Here is a 14121-nt window from a genome sequence, read left to right as displayed (position 1 = left end):
CTTAGTATTTTTCTAGCTTATTTGACTATAGAACTCCATTTTAATTTCCTTTTGGTGAATGCGGTGATGTAAAAGACATTGAATTGCCATTATTAGACAAGTCTAACTATGGAATAAAAGTCATTTATACATGTTCTGGCTTAAACATTCATTGAAACATTTTCATGACATGCTGCTCCTTTTTTTCCCATGTACAACCTATTACAGACTAATATGCATCAGAGATATGAGCCATCACCAAAGCCAGTATTTCTGTATTTAATTGATCAAAAACTAATATTTTCTAGGGCTGGTGTGGTGGCATAGCAGTTAAGTTCAGGTGCTCTGCTTCGGTGGCCCAGGGTTTGCCGATTTGGATCCCGGGCGTGGACCTACGCACCACTTATCAAGCCATGCTGTGGCAGGTGTCCCACATATAAAGTAGAGCACAGATGTTAGCTGAAGGCCAATCTTCCTAAAAAAACCCCACCAAACTAATATTTCCTAACCAAGAACCAGAGTTTTCTTAGATCTCACCAGTGCTAGCAAATGGCTTTCTCTTCTCGAAGAAACAAAGTTTCCTTTTACTATGTGAGTTTTCTGGGGTTTTGTTTATCTTTTTTTTTTTTTTTTTTGCAAGGATGCACTGAGAACAATAAAGCTGCATTGTATAAAGTAGTCAAAGTTATGGCCTCTAGAGCCAAGTAGGTGGGATTCCAAAACTGGATCTACCATTTACTTACTGGTGTGACCTTATGAAGTTACTTTGCCTCTCTGTGTCTTAGTTTCCTCATCTGTAAAATGAAGTAATGACAGTATCTACCTCAGAGGTTTTTATAAGGTACATATGAGTTAATTTACACAAAACTTGTAGACTAGTGCCTGATACATCTTAGGTGCTCACTAAGTATTAGAAATCAAATTATTAAAATCTATCAGGTGGGATATCAGCCAAGGTCACTCATTGTCGATGTAACCTACCATCACATACCAGCTTCACAGTGCAATTCAAGTTGTCATATACCTTTGAGGCTTCTTTTGAATGATGAAATGACTGATAACTATTTGAATACTAGGTATGTATTATCTTTTTAAAGGAAAACTGCATAAATAATAGGGCTGCATAAAATAACTAAAACATGTTTCTTGTTGGGAATTTTATTTTTTTAAGGTGGTTTACCTACTTAGGGTTTGAGAAAAGTGGAAAAGATACTGGTAGATAAAAATCCTTCAAAACCTGGGGTCACTAAGGAGAAAAATAAAAGGATCTCAATAGGCCTATATCTATTGAAGAAATTGCATCAATAATTAATAACCTTCCAAAACAGAAAGTACCTGGGCTAGATGGATTCCCTGGTGAATTCTACCAAATATTTAAGGAAGAAATTATATCAGGGCTGGCCTCGTGGATGAGTGATTAAGTTTGCATGTTCCACTGCAGTGGTCCAGGGTTTTCCGGTTTGGATCCTGGGTGCAGACATGGCCCTGCTCATCAGGCCATGCGGAGGTGGCATCCCACATAGCACAACTGGAAGGACCTACAACTAGAATATACAACTATGTACTGAGGGGCTTTGGGGAGAAGAGGAAGAAGAAAAAAGAAGATTGGCAACAGATGTTTGCCCAGGTGCCAGTCTTAAGAAAAAGAAAAAAATTATATCAATTATCTACAATTTCTTCCAGGGGATAAAAGCAGAGAGAATACTTCCTAACTAATTCTGAGCCAACATCACCTAATACCAAAACCAAACAAAGACATTATAAGAAAGGAAATTATAGAGCAATATCTTTCATGAACATACATGCAAAAATCCTCAACAGAATATTAGCAAATTGAATTCAACAACGTACAAAAAGAATTATACACCATGACCAAGTAGAATTTACCCCAGGTATGTAAGGCTGGTTCAACATTCAAAAATCAAGTAATGCAATCCATCACATTAACAGGCTAAAGCAGAAAAATCACATGATCATATCATTAAATGCAGAAGAAACATTTGACAAAATCCAACACCCATTCATGATAAAAATTCTCAGCTGGGGCTGGCCCAGTGGCATAGTGGTAAAGTTTGCGTGCTCCACTTTGGTGGCCCAGAATTCATGGGCTTGGATCCCTGGCATGGACCTATGCACTGCTCATCGAGCCATGCTGTGGTGGCATCGAACATACAGAAAAAAAATAGAGGAAGACTGCCACAGATGTTAGCTCAGTGACAGTCTTCCTCTAGCAAAAAGAGGAAGATTGGCAACAGATGTTAGTTCAGGGTCAATCTTCCTCACAAAAAAAAAGAAAAATTCTCAGCAAACTAGAAATAGAGGGGAACATCCTTAACTTGATAAAGGACATTTATAAAAACCTACACTAACATCATACTTACTGGTGGGAAACTAGAAGCTTTCCAAGGATGTCCCCTCTCACCACTCTGTTTCACTTTCATACTAGAAGTCCTAGTTAATGCAATAAGACAAGAAAAGGAAATAAAAGCTATACTGATTGGGAAGGAAGAAATGCAGTTCTTTGTTTGCAGATGACATGATCAGCTTTGTGGAAAATCCAAAAGAATTGACAAAAAACCTGGAAGTAGTAAGTGATTATATCAAGGTTGCAGAATACATGGTTAATATACAAAAGTTAATTTTTATCCTATATTCTTAGTGTTGAGCAAGTGGAATTTGAAATTAAAAGCACAATACCATTTACATTAGCATCCCCCAAAATGAAATACTTAGGTATATATTTAACAAAATATGTACCATATCTACATGAGGAAAACTACAAAACTCTGATGAAAGAAATCAAAAAGAACTAAATAAATGGAGAGGTAGTCCATATTTATGGATAGAAAGGTGTAATGTTGTCAAGATGTCAGTTCTTCCCAACTTGATATATAGGTTTAATGCAATCTCAATTAAAATCCCAGTGAGTTATTTTGTGAATATCAACAAACTGATTCTAAACTTTATTTGGAGAGGCAAAAGGCAATAACCAATTCAATGTTGAAGGAGAACAACAAAGTTTGAAGACTGACACTACCTAACTTCAAGACTTACTATAAGGCTACAATAATCCAGACAGTATGTAATTGGTGAAAGAATAGACAAATAGATCAATGGAACAGAATGGAGAGCCCAGAAATAAACCCACATAAATATAGTCAACTGGTCTTTGACAAAGGAGCAAAGGCAATACAATGAAGCAAAGATAGTCCCTTTAACAAATGGTGCTGGAACAACTGGACATCCAAGTGCAAAAAAATCAATCTAGACACAGACCTTATACCCTTTACAAAAGTCAACCAAAATGGATCATAGACCTAAATATAAAATGAAACACTATAAAACTCCTAGAAGATAACATAGGAGAAAATCTAAATGACCTTGGGCCTGGCAGTGACTTTTTAGATACAACACCGAAGGCGTGATCCGTGAAGGAAAGAATTGATAAGCTGTCAGCAGCTATGGAGTAGGGTTCTGCTTCCCTGTTCCAAATAGGTTCTTTTCTCTGAGTAGATATTTATAGAACCTTAACCCACAGGTCAAGTGAGTGTTCCAAAGTCATATGGAGTCCATAGTGGGGAGCAGGCATTTGGCCTTTGGTCTAGTTAACTCTCTCCCTGCCTTGAACAAGAGCAGAGCAGGACTTCACTGCATAAGCCATCAGATGACAGAGTATCTCAGGAGGGACTCTCCACGTTTCTTTTTTTTTTGGACAAGCCACCTTTCAATCCACAGAATAAAGAAGTTTTAGCTCTTAGTTTTTTGTGTGTCTCGTAAATTGTCTTGTGTGATATACTCACTGGATGTATACATGTGTTCCTTCTGCTTTTTCCCCTCGTTTGTCTCTGCAAGGCAAGAGGTTCTGTAAAGCAGAGGGAAGAAGGAGTCCACTGAGAGTTCCCAGCTGCAGCTGTTTTCTCCTAAAATTCTTCAAATTAGTGTGCTGTTATGAGGATTTTCATTCCAGGACTACACAGTGTAATCTACATTAGAAATGTCTAATCTTCCTATTGACATTTGCCCCTTTCTTTTTCTTGTTTTCATTTCAAAGGACCCTCACATTAACGGCAGATGGCTCTGCTTAAACCATCTTAAAAAGCTAGGATTTAAATGTGTCTCTTTAATCTTCAAGTGTGTTTCCTGATAGTGGGGTGGGAGGATGGATAGCCTCATTTTATACCTTCACAGTAGCCTGACATTGTTGTTTTATAAACTTATAAGTAGACAAGACCACAAATATTTACTTGGGCAAACTTAAGGAGAAGGGAGTTATTGGAAGACTATTAGGAAGCTCACAGATTAACGGAATCCATGAGAATCAGACTTGGAAATGGGCAGGAACGGAGGGGGCTGTGAAGGGCCAGGCATTAGGAACCCTGGCAATTGTCATAAAGCAGGATAGTGAGGAGAGCACGCCATTCCTGCAGTGTATGTCTTCCAGACTTTCCTATTGTTTCTATGTCACTGGCTCAACAGTCTGAGCCCCAGAAAGAGCATCTGATAACTGAGCTTGGGTCACATGCTGGTCCCAGGTCCTGCTGAGTCAAGGAGGGCAAGGGTCTGTTTCCTTCAGCTTCAGTAATAGATCATGGTCACCAGGAATTACTGCCCTGCCACGTGACACACAGTCTGGATGTGTGAATTCCAAAAAAGAAATCTGGATGTTCTCAGGGCAGCCAAAAAAAGCAAATGTCAACCAGCACTGTTTTTTCAATGGACCAGTGGAAATGTAGGAGAAAGGAATTGAGAAGTAAGGATGGGAGGCAATGGGGAGGAGGGTGAAAAATAAGTGGGAGTTGGTAAAAGGGCAGGAAACATTCACTCAAGAAAAATTATTTTTTTGCAATATGTACATCTACATACAAGTCATCATGGCTTTCTTGTCTAACATGATCTTTAAAGCTCTGAAAGCTCAGAGTATAGGAAGTACATCTTGGTAACTTAGAAGTATAGTGACCCTCTTTCACCACCAGATGGTGCTTTAGGTATGGATAGTGTGATGCCGATCCTGGGGAAGTTCTCAAACACCTGCTCTTTCCCAAGGTGCTTCTGGGTAACAATCATTCAGGAGATATTGAGCTCCTATTGGAGATGAGAAATGTAAGCTCCGATGAGGGACATCTAACCTAGCTATACAGATAGGGAGGGCGAAGTTTCCTAATAATAGCTAAACCTTGGTGACAAGGACGTGATAGAAATTGTGAGGAGAATTCCAACTTAAGAAAGATCCACCAAAGAGGCGGAGAGGCTTGAGAAAATCACCCCTTCTAGGAATTGCAGGGGGTGGAATGGAGAGAGGGAGAGTATTTCAGGTGGAGGAAACAGGATGAACGTGGGTGTGAAATGTGTATTCATAGATTCAGATTCAACTATGGCTATTTAATTGTTTAGCTTGTTATCTGGCTCATCTGAATTCTGCATCCTATGACCTAAGCTTGGAAAAGAGAGCCATCTGTTTGGAATAGCTACTCTGATTCTATCCCTAGGAATTCCCACTGCTTTGCTTAGCCAATTCTTGTTCTCCAGCTTCCCCATTTTCTTGTCCTTTCTTTTTCTGTGCTAAAGCTGTATTGGAACAGACTTGTTGCACAACAGATGTTACATTCAAATACACTGAACTCCAAATGTTTATGGAACATTTACACTGTATATATAGAAGAATAAGAAAAAGCCCCTACCCTATAGGACTAATGTATTCATTCTGTGTGTCTCTTATTCCATGATTTAAGCAATTATTATTTATTGTGTCCTTATGATGTGTCCGATGCTGTTAGCACTTTATGTATGTTATTTCGTTCAAGCCTTAGTACAACCTAGAGTTACTATGATCCACATTTTGCTGATGATGAACTTGAGACCCAGAGAAATTACGTAGCTTGCCCAAGCTTTCTAGAATAGAAAATTAAAGGCCCAGTGCTTAGTTTTCCACTAAATATTCCCATGGCTGGCTTCTTTACATCATCCAGGTCTCTGCTCAAATGTAATCGCAGAGAAGCCTCTCTCTCCAGTAGCCTCCTCACTTTGTGTCCTGTTGCTCTGCCTTGTTTTTCTTTGTAGTACTTACTATTACACTGTTTATATTTCATTGTTTGTATCTCCCACTAGTTTATGATCTCTGTGAGGGCTGGCTCTTGGCTGTGTTGTTTACTGTTTGTTATTCCACTGCCCAGAACACAGCCTGGCATATAATAAGGAGCTCAACAAGTTTTTGTTGAAGGGTTGACTTTTAAACCCAAACTCTTAGCCACTATGCTATATTGTGCCCTTAGAGAGGATTAAGAAGGTTTAATTTTTAAGTGTCCTGATACCAAAGAGTATGCTGCACAAAGCCCGTGCATACAATGTGCCAAATAATATGTGCACTACTGGCCCATACTTTTTAAAAATTAGAGTTTAATTTGCATATATTAAAATAAATCTTAAGCATGGATGTATTTTTACAGATGTATATACTTGTGTAACCACCACCCAGATCAAGATACAAAACAGTTTTAGCCTCCAGGGGAACTGTGTTACCTCCTGGTTGGTACCCCATCTCCCAGAGGTAAGTTTTCTGACTTCTATCACATAAATTAGTTTGCTGGTTCTTCAGCTTCATATAGGTATAATCTATAGTTTGTATTCTTGCATTTCTCTTCTTTTGCTCATCATAGTATTTTGGAGATTTATCTATGTTGTGTATATCAGTATTCTTTTTTTTTATTGTTGTATCATGTTCCATTGTATGAATATACCACAGTTTGTTTATCCATTCACCTGTTAATGGATGTTTAGGTTGTTGCTAATTTTTAGCTGTTAGAAGTAAAGCTGCTATAAACATGCTTGTTCAAGTTTTTACAGACGTATGCACTTGATATGCTATTTTGGAGAGGGCATACTTAGGAGTGGAATGGCTGCATCATAAGGCAGATGTATGTTTAGATTCCTTTTTTGAGAAGTGCCTGTTCAAGTATTTCACCCATTTTGGAAAATTTCATATTGGTCTGTAGAGTTCTTTATGTATTATGGATACAGTCCTTTATCAGATATATGTATTGCAAATATATTCAATTTCCTGCTGACGTGTTTTGATAAGAAAATTTTTGAATTTTAATGAAGTCAAATTTATCAATTTTGTCTTTTAAGGTACTTCTTTTTCTGTCATGTTTAAGCAATCTTTGCCTACCCCAAAGCTGTGAAGTTACTCTCCAATGTTTTTTTCTAGAGCTTTATTTTTTAGCTGTCACATTTAGGTCTTTGATCCACCTTGAATTAATTTTTGGGTTTGGTGTGAGGTAGGGTTTATAGTTTTATCCATATAAATATGCAATTTTTGAAGCACCATTTAAAAAGACTGCCATTTTCCTGCTGAATTGTAGTGACGCTTTTGTCATAAACCAAGTGATTCTACATGTAGAGGTGGACTCTGTTTTGTTACATTGGTTTATTTATCTATCCTTGTACCAATACCCCACTGTCTTAAAGACTGTAGATTTATAGTAAGTCTTGAACTCTGGTAGTATAAATCTTCTGATTTTATTCTTCTTTAAGATTGTCATGGCTATTTTAAGGTCTTTGCATTTCCATATAAATTTAAAATTCAGCCTGTCAATAACCACCAAAGATTCCTGCTAGGCTTTTGATTGGGTTTGTATTGAACCTCTACATCAGATTGGGGGAAATTGACATCTTATCAATATTCAGTCTTTGATTCATAAACATGATATAGCTCTCCATTTATTTAGGTCATCTTTAATTTTTCTGTACAGTACAAACTTGCAGTATTTTATAGCTTTCAACATTAGCCCTATGGAACTTTTCTTAAATTTGTTTCTAAATATTTGATTTTCTGATTCTACTATAACATATTTTTTAAAATTTCATTTTCTGATCATTTCTTGATCATATGTAGAAATATGATTGCTTTTTATATTTTGACCTTATATCTAGAGAGCTTGTTGCTAAATTCACTTATTGATTCTACTAGTTGATGTATTTTTAGATTTCCTGTTTACAATCATGTAATATATAAATGAAAATCATTTTACTTTTTGTTTCCAATCTTATACCTTTTATTTCTCTTTCTAGTCTATAGCACTGTCTAGGGCTCCCGGCACAATGGTGAACAAAGGCTGTGGTAGTGGGCATCCTCATCTTGTTTTTGACCTTGTGGGGAAAGCTTTGACTATTTCACCATTGAGAATGAAGCAGCTGTAGGGTTTTATTACTAGATAGTATTTTAAAAATCGAGGATGTTTCCTTTCATTTCTACTTTGTTGAGGATTGTTTTTCCTAAAATTGTGAACTCCTCTTTACTTTTATCAAATGTGCTTTCTTCACCCATTGAGATAATTGTGCCTCCTCCACGCCCATTTCCTTATTCTATTGACGTTGTGAATTACACTGATGAAATTTTTAAATGTTAAACTATCCTTTTATTTCTGGAATAAATCCCTCTTACTTATGACGTAGTTCATATCTTTTTTATATCCCTGAATCCTACTTATTGATATTTTGTTAGGATTTTTACATTTATATTCAAGGGAGATACTGGCCTATAATTTTTCTTTTTTGTCCCTATAATTTTTCTTTTTTGTAATGTCTTTTTTAGGTTTTGGTATCAATGTTTTGCTGGTCTTAAAAACTGAGATCAGAAGTCTTCTCTCTTTTTTAATTCTCTGGAAGAGTTTATGTAAATTTGGTATTATTTGTTCCTTAAATATTTGAAATAATTCACCATTGAAGCCATATGGGTCTGGTATTTTCTTTGTGCGAAAGTTTAAAAAAAAAAACATGGAAATAATTTGTTTTGTTTGTGTCAGCACATTAGATTTTAGTCATTTTTTATGGGTAATTTCCGTGTTCAAGATAAAAGTTATTATTATATCTTAAGTGATGAATTAAAAGTTTATATAAAAAAGAATAAGCTATAGATATGTCTTTACATTAAGAAAATCTAAAACTGATATTCCTCAACTTAGTTTTTGCTTCATGTATTTTGAAGCTCTGTTATTAAGAGCATAAATGTAATAGGATGATTAGGATGTAATAATTAGAATATGTGTGTCTTCTTCATGAATTGACCCCTTTATCATTATGAAATGACATTCTTTATGTCTGGTAACATTCTTTGCTCTGCAATATAATTTGTCTGATATTCATATTACCACTCCAGTTTTCTCTTGATTAGTGTTAGCATGGTATACTTTTTGCCAATCCTTTAGTTTTAGCCTATTTGTTTATATTCCAAATGTGTTTCTGGTAGGCAACCTGTAGTTAGGTCTTGCACTTTAACTAATCTGACAATCTCTGCCTTTATGGGGGTGTTTAGACCATTCAGATTACATTTAACATGATTATTGATATGGTTGGGTTGAAATCTACCATCTTGCTATTTGTTTTCTATTCGTCTTATCTTGTTGTTGTTCCCTTTGTCCTCTTTTTCTGCCTTCTTTTGGATTAATTGATTCTTTTGATTCCATTTTATCTTCTTTGTTGGTTTATTTGCTGCTATTCTTTGTTGTATTATTTTAGTGGTTAAGAACAGACTTTATAGTGTACATGTTTAACCTATCACAATCTATCTTCAAGTGATGATACACTACTTTCCATATAGTGTAAGAACCTTACAAGTGTCTACCTCCGTTTCTCCCCTTCCAGGCTCTGTGCTGTTGTTGGTGGACATTTTACTTTCGCTCATTTTGTAAACTCTATAATACGTTGTTGTTATCTTTGCTTTAGACAGTCAATTGCCTTTCTAGAAAAATGTATCAGTCTCTTAAATTACGGGGAAAACAAAAAGTGAAGTTACAAACTGTCGTTACGATAGTACTAGCTTTTATAATTTCCAGTGTATTTATCTTTACTGAGATGTTTATTTCTTCATATGGCTTCCAGTTACTATTGCATGTCCTTTCAATTCAACTTGCAAGACTCCCTTTAGCATTTCTTGCAGGGCAGGTGTAAAGGTAATGAACTTCCTCAGCTTTTGTTTATCTGGGAATTTCTTAATTTCTCCCTCACTTTTGAAGGACCATTTTGCCACATATAAGATTCTTGGTTGACAAGTTTTTTCTTTTAGCACTTTGAATATATTGGCCCACTGCCTTTTGGCCTCCAAAGTTTCTGATGAGAAATCTGCTGATGATCTTATTGAGAACCCCTTGTATGTGATGTGTCAATTCTCTCCTTCTTTCAAGATTCTCTCTTTGTCTTTATCTTTCAAAAGTTTGATTATATTGTGTCTCAGTGTGGGTCTCTTTGAGTTCATCTCACTTGGAGTCTGTTGAGCTTCATGGATGTTTATATTCATGTCTTATATAAAATTGGGGAAGTTCTTAGCCATTATTTCTTCAAATATTCTCTCTGCCCCTTTCTCTCTCTCTTCTCCTTCTGAGATTTCCATGCCTATGTTGGTTGGCTTGAAGGTGTCCCACAGGTCCCTTAGGCTCTGCTCGCTTTTCTTCAATCTTTTCTCTTTCTGTTCCTCAGACTCAATAATTTCCACTGTCCTATCTTCAAGTTCACTGATTCTTTCTTCTGCTTGTTTAAATCTACCTTTGAATCCTTCTAGTGAATTTTTAATTTCAGTTATTATATTTTTCAGCTCTAGAATTTCATTTTGGTTTCTTTTTAAGTTTTCTATCTCTTTACTGATATTTCCATTTTGTTCATACATTGTTTCCTTGACTTTCTCTATGTCTTTATTTAGTTTTTTTGGCATCTTTAAAACATTTGTTTTAAACTCTTTGATAGATCTGCCATCAGGTCTTTTCAGGGACAGTTTCTGTTGATTTATTCTTTCCTTTCAATAGGCCATACTTTCCTGTTTCTTTGTGTGCCTTGTGATTTTTTTTGTTGTTGTTGAAAATTGGATATTTGAATCTAATAATGTGGTAACTCTGGAAATCAGATTCTCCTCCTTTATCAGAGTTTTCTGTTTTGTTTTTGTTTTTTTGTATTGTTTTTGTTTTTTTAATTGTTTAGGCTGTTTTTATGCTGAGGATCAGCCTAAGGTGCAAACTTAAAGTCTTTTCTAAGACTTTGCCTTTCCCTGGGCATGTGTGGTGACTTTCTGATTTCCCCCATACATGCAGTTGCTTTTGAATGTCTTAATCTTTAATGTGTGGCTCCCAATATATGGGAAAAGGAGAAAAACAAAGGGGGAAAAACATGATGCTGACCCTTAAATCTCCTGGAAGTCACTTCAGCTGGAGAGGGAGGGGCTTGCAACAATGAAGGGAGGTTCAGCAATGATGGTCACCTTCCTCTTTGTCTGCACCTCTGTGATCAGAAGCAGCAATCAGTGGTCAGAGCACAGAACCCTGGTTTTTGGAGGACAGGGTCCTTTTGCCCACCTTGGCTTCTACAAGCTGTGTTCATGCTGCTGTGGAAACACATGTACAGCTGCCTGCCATGGGGCAAGGGGTGGGGAATGGGTAGCGGCTACTGTGCTAATAGCTGAAATTGACTGAAATTAACCATAATTTACTGTCCAAGCCTTCCCCAGGAGGATGCAAGCCTTCAATAGACTCTAGAGTTCCAAAATAATTCCATCATATAGATTCTGCATTGTCTAGGTGGGGAGACAGATTCCTGGTTCTTCATTCTCCTCCAGTTTTCCAGAATCCTCTCCAGGGAATTGTCTTTTAAAGACAATTAAATAATAAGAAAAAAGTCTTTATATTTACCCAGATACTTAACCATTTCTCTCACTCTTCATTCCTTTCTACAATTTCAAGTTTCCATCTGGTATTATCTTCCTTCTACTTGAAGACTTCCTTTAATATTTCTTATAGTACAGGTCTGCTAGTGAAGATTCTTTTAACTTTTTATCTCTGAAAAAAGTATATTTCCTTAATTTTTGAAAGATACTTTTAGTGGATAAAGAATTTTAGGTTGACAGATTTTTCTTTTAGCTCTTTAAAGATGTTGCTCCACTCACTTCTAACTTAGATTATTTTCAACATGACATTCATGGTGATACTTATCCTTATTCCTTGTGAGTGAGTTGTCTTTTCTTTCTGGCTGCTTTTAAGTTTTCCATGTATCATTGGTTTTAAGCAGTTTGAATATGATATACCTCAATACTTCAATGTAAATTTCTTCATGTTTTTGGTGCTTGATATTCACTGAGCTTCTTATATCTGTAAGTACATCATTTTCATTAAATTTGGAAAAATTCTGCTAATTATTTTTTAAAATATTTTTTTTCTGTCTGCACCTTTCTCTTATATTGTTCAGGGCTTCCAATTATATTTATCTTCTTGAAATTTCTCCACAGCTCACTGATTCTCTGGTCTTTTTTTTTTTTTAGTCTTTTTTCCCTCTATACTTCATTATGGATTTTTTTATTGCTGTATGTTCAACTTCACCAAGTTTTCTTCTGCCACTAATCCCATACAATGTATTTTTCATCTCAGGCATTGTAATTTTCATCTCCACAAGTTTATTTTAGATTTTTTTTTTTTTTTTTTTTGGTGAGGATGATTGGCCCTGAGCTAACACCTGTGGCAGTCTTCCTCTATTTTATATGTGGGATGCCACCACAGCATGGCTTGATGCCTGGTGTATAGGTCCATATCTGGGATCTGAACCCACGAACCCTGGGCTGCCAAAGTGGAGCATGTGAAATTAACCACTATGCCACTGGGCTGGCCCTGAGTTTTTTTTCATGTTCAATGTCACTACTTAACATATTCAATCTTCTTGAATATGTGCAATACTAAAATAATAACTTTTTTGTTGTTGTTGCTGTTTTTGAGGAAGATTAGCCCTGAGTTAACTACAGCCAGTCCTCCTCTTTTTGCTGAGAAAGCCTGGCCCTGAGCTAACATCCATGCCCATCTTCCTCTACTTTATATGTGGGACGCCTACCACAGCATGGCGTGCCAAATGGTGCCATGTCTGCACCCGGGATCTGAACCAGTGAACCCTGGGCCACCGAGAAGCAGAACATGCGAACTTAACCACTGCACCACCGGGCTGGCCCCTAAAATAATAACTTTCAATGTTCTTGTCTACTAATACTATCATTTTTGTCATTTCTGAGTCAGTTTCAGTTTTGTGATTTTTCTCTCGTTACGGATATTTTCCTGCTTCCTTGCAAGCCTGATAATTTTTACTGGATGTTAAACATTGTGAATTTTACCTTGTTTGGTGCCTGACACTTTTGTATTCCTATAAATATTGAGCTTTGTTTGGGGGTGCAAGTTAAGTTACTTTAAAACAGGTTGAATTTTGGGGGTCTCCTTTTGAAGCTTTGTTGAGCAGAACCAGAGCAGCGTTTAGTCCAGTGTTAATTTTTCCCACTACTGAGGCAAGACTGTTCTTAGTGCTCTACCCAGTACCCCATGCATTATGAGGTTGTCTACTCTGTTGGGAACAGGTACTTTTCCTTGGCCTGCGTGATCTGTGGATACTGTTCCCTCTACTCCTTTTGGTTGTTTCTTTCTCTGGCTTCAGGTAGTTTCCTCATGCGCATGCATAATCAGTACTCAACTGAGTGCTTCAGAGGACCCTCTAAAGATCTCTGGAACTCTCTCTCTTTGTCTCTCTCCCCTGTCTGCACTGTGGCCTGAAAACTTCCTCCAGGCAGTAAGCTGGGGCAGTAGATGGAATTCATTTCTTTCCCATCTCTCAGGGATGCTTTTGTTGCCTGATGCCTTATTTTGATTTTCTTATCATATATTTTATTTCTACATGCTATAAACCTCAGATGGTATAGCTATTGTTGCTGTTCTCAACAGTCAATAGTCTTTTATTTTTGTGTATTAATTTACCTTCCCTGCACCTTAATGTTCCATCTGGGGTCATTTTCCTTTAATCTGAAGTACATCCTCATCTTTTCTCTTAGATTTTATTTATCTGAGAAATTTAAAAAATTTTGTGTTTGGTTTTGAAAGGTATTTCATGGGTATAGTATTCTAGTTTGGCAGTTTTTTCTTTCAGCACTTTGAAACTATCATTCCATTGTCTTATGCTTTGATGTTTTTGTTGTGAAGTCAGTGGTATTTCTTGCTGTTGTCTTTTTCTGTGTATGTTTTTTAGATTGTCTTTTTATCTTTAGTTTCATTGGGTTGACTCTGATATATGTAGGTACGGTTTCCTTTGTATTTATCTTATTTGGGGCTCGCTGATCTTGAAGCTGTGGTTAATGTCTTT

General features: G+C 36.6%; 1 protein-coding gene across 2 annotated transcripts in view; it reads left to right on the top strand.

The window, feature by feature from the left end:
* Positions 1-14121, top strand: part of CCDC81 (coiled-coil domain containing 81) — a 78156-nt gene that overhangs the window by 13787 nt on the left and 50248 nt on the right. For both annotated transcript variants that reach the window (XM_070490508.1, XM_070490507.1), the window contains exon 2: positions 6423-6523. The gene's annotated coding sequence lies outside the window, so the exon portion shown is untranslated. The remainder of the gene's footprint in view (positions 1-6422; positions 6524-14121) is intronic.

The sequence above is a fragment of the Equus asinus genome, chromosome 20 (assembly GCF_041296235.1).
Source record: "Equus asinus isolate D_3611 breed Donkey chromosome 20, EquAss-T2T_v2, whole genome shotgun sequence".
NCBI lineage: Eukaryota > Metazoa > Chordata > Mammalia > Perissodactyla > Equidae > Equus > Equus asinus.
The sequence above is the reverse complement of the archived record's forward strand: the minus strand, read 5'-3'. Positions and strand labels throughout refer to the sequence as shown.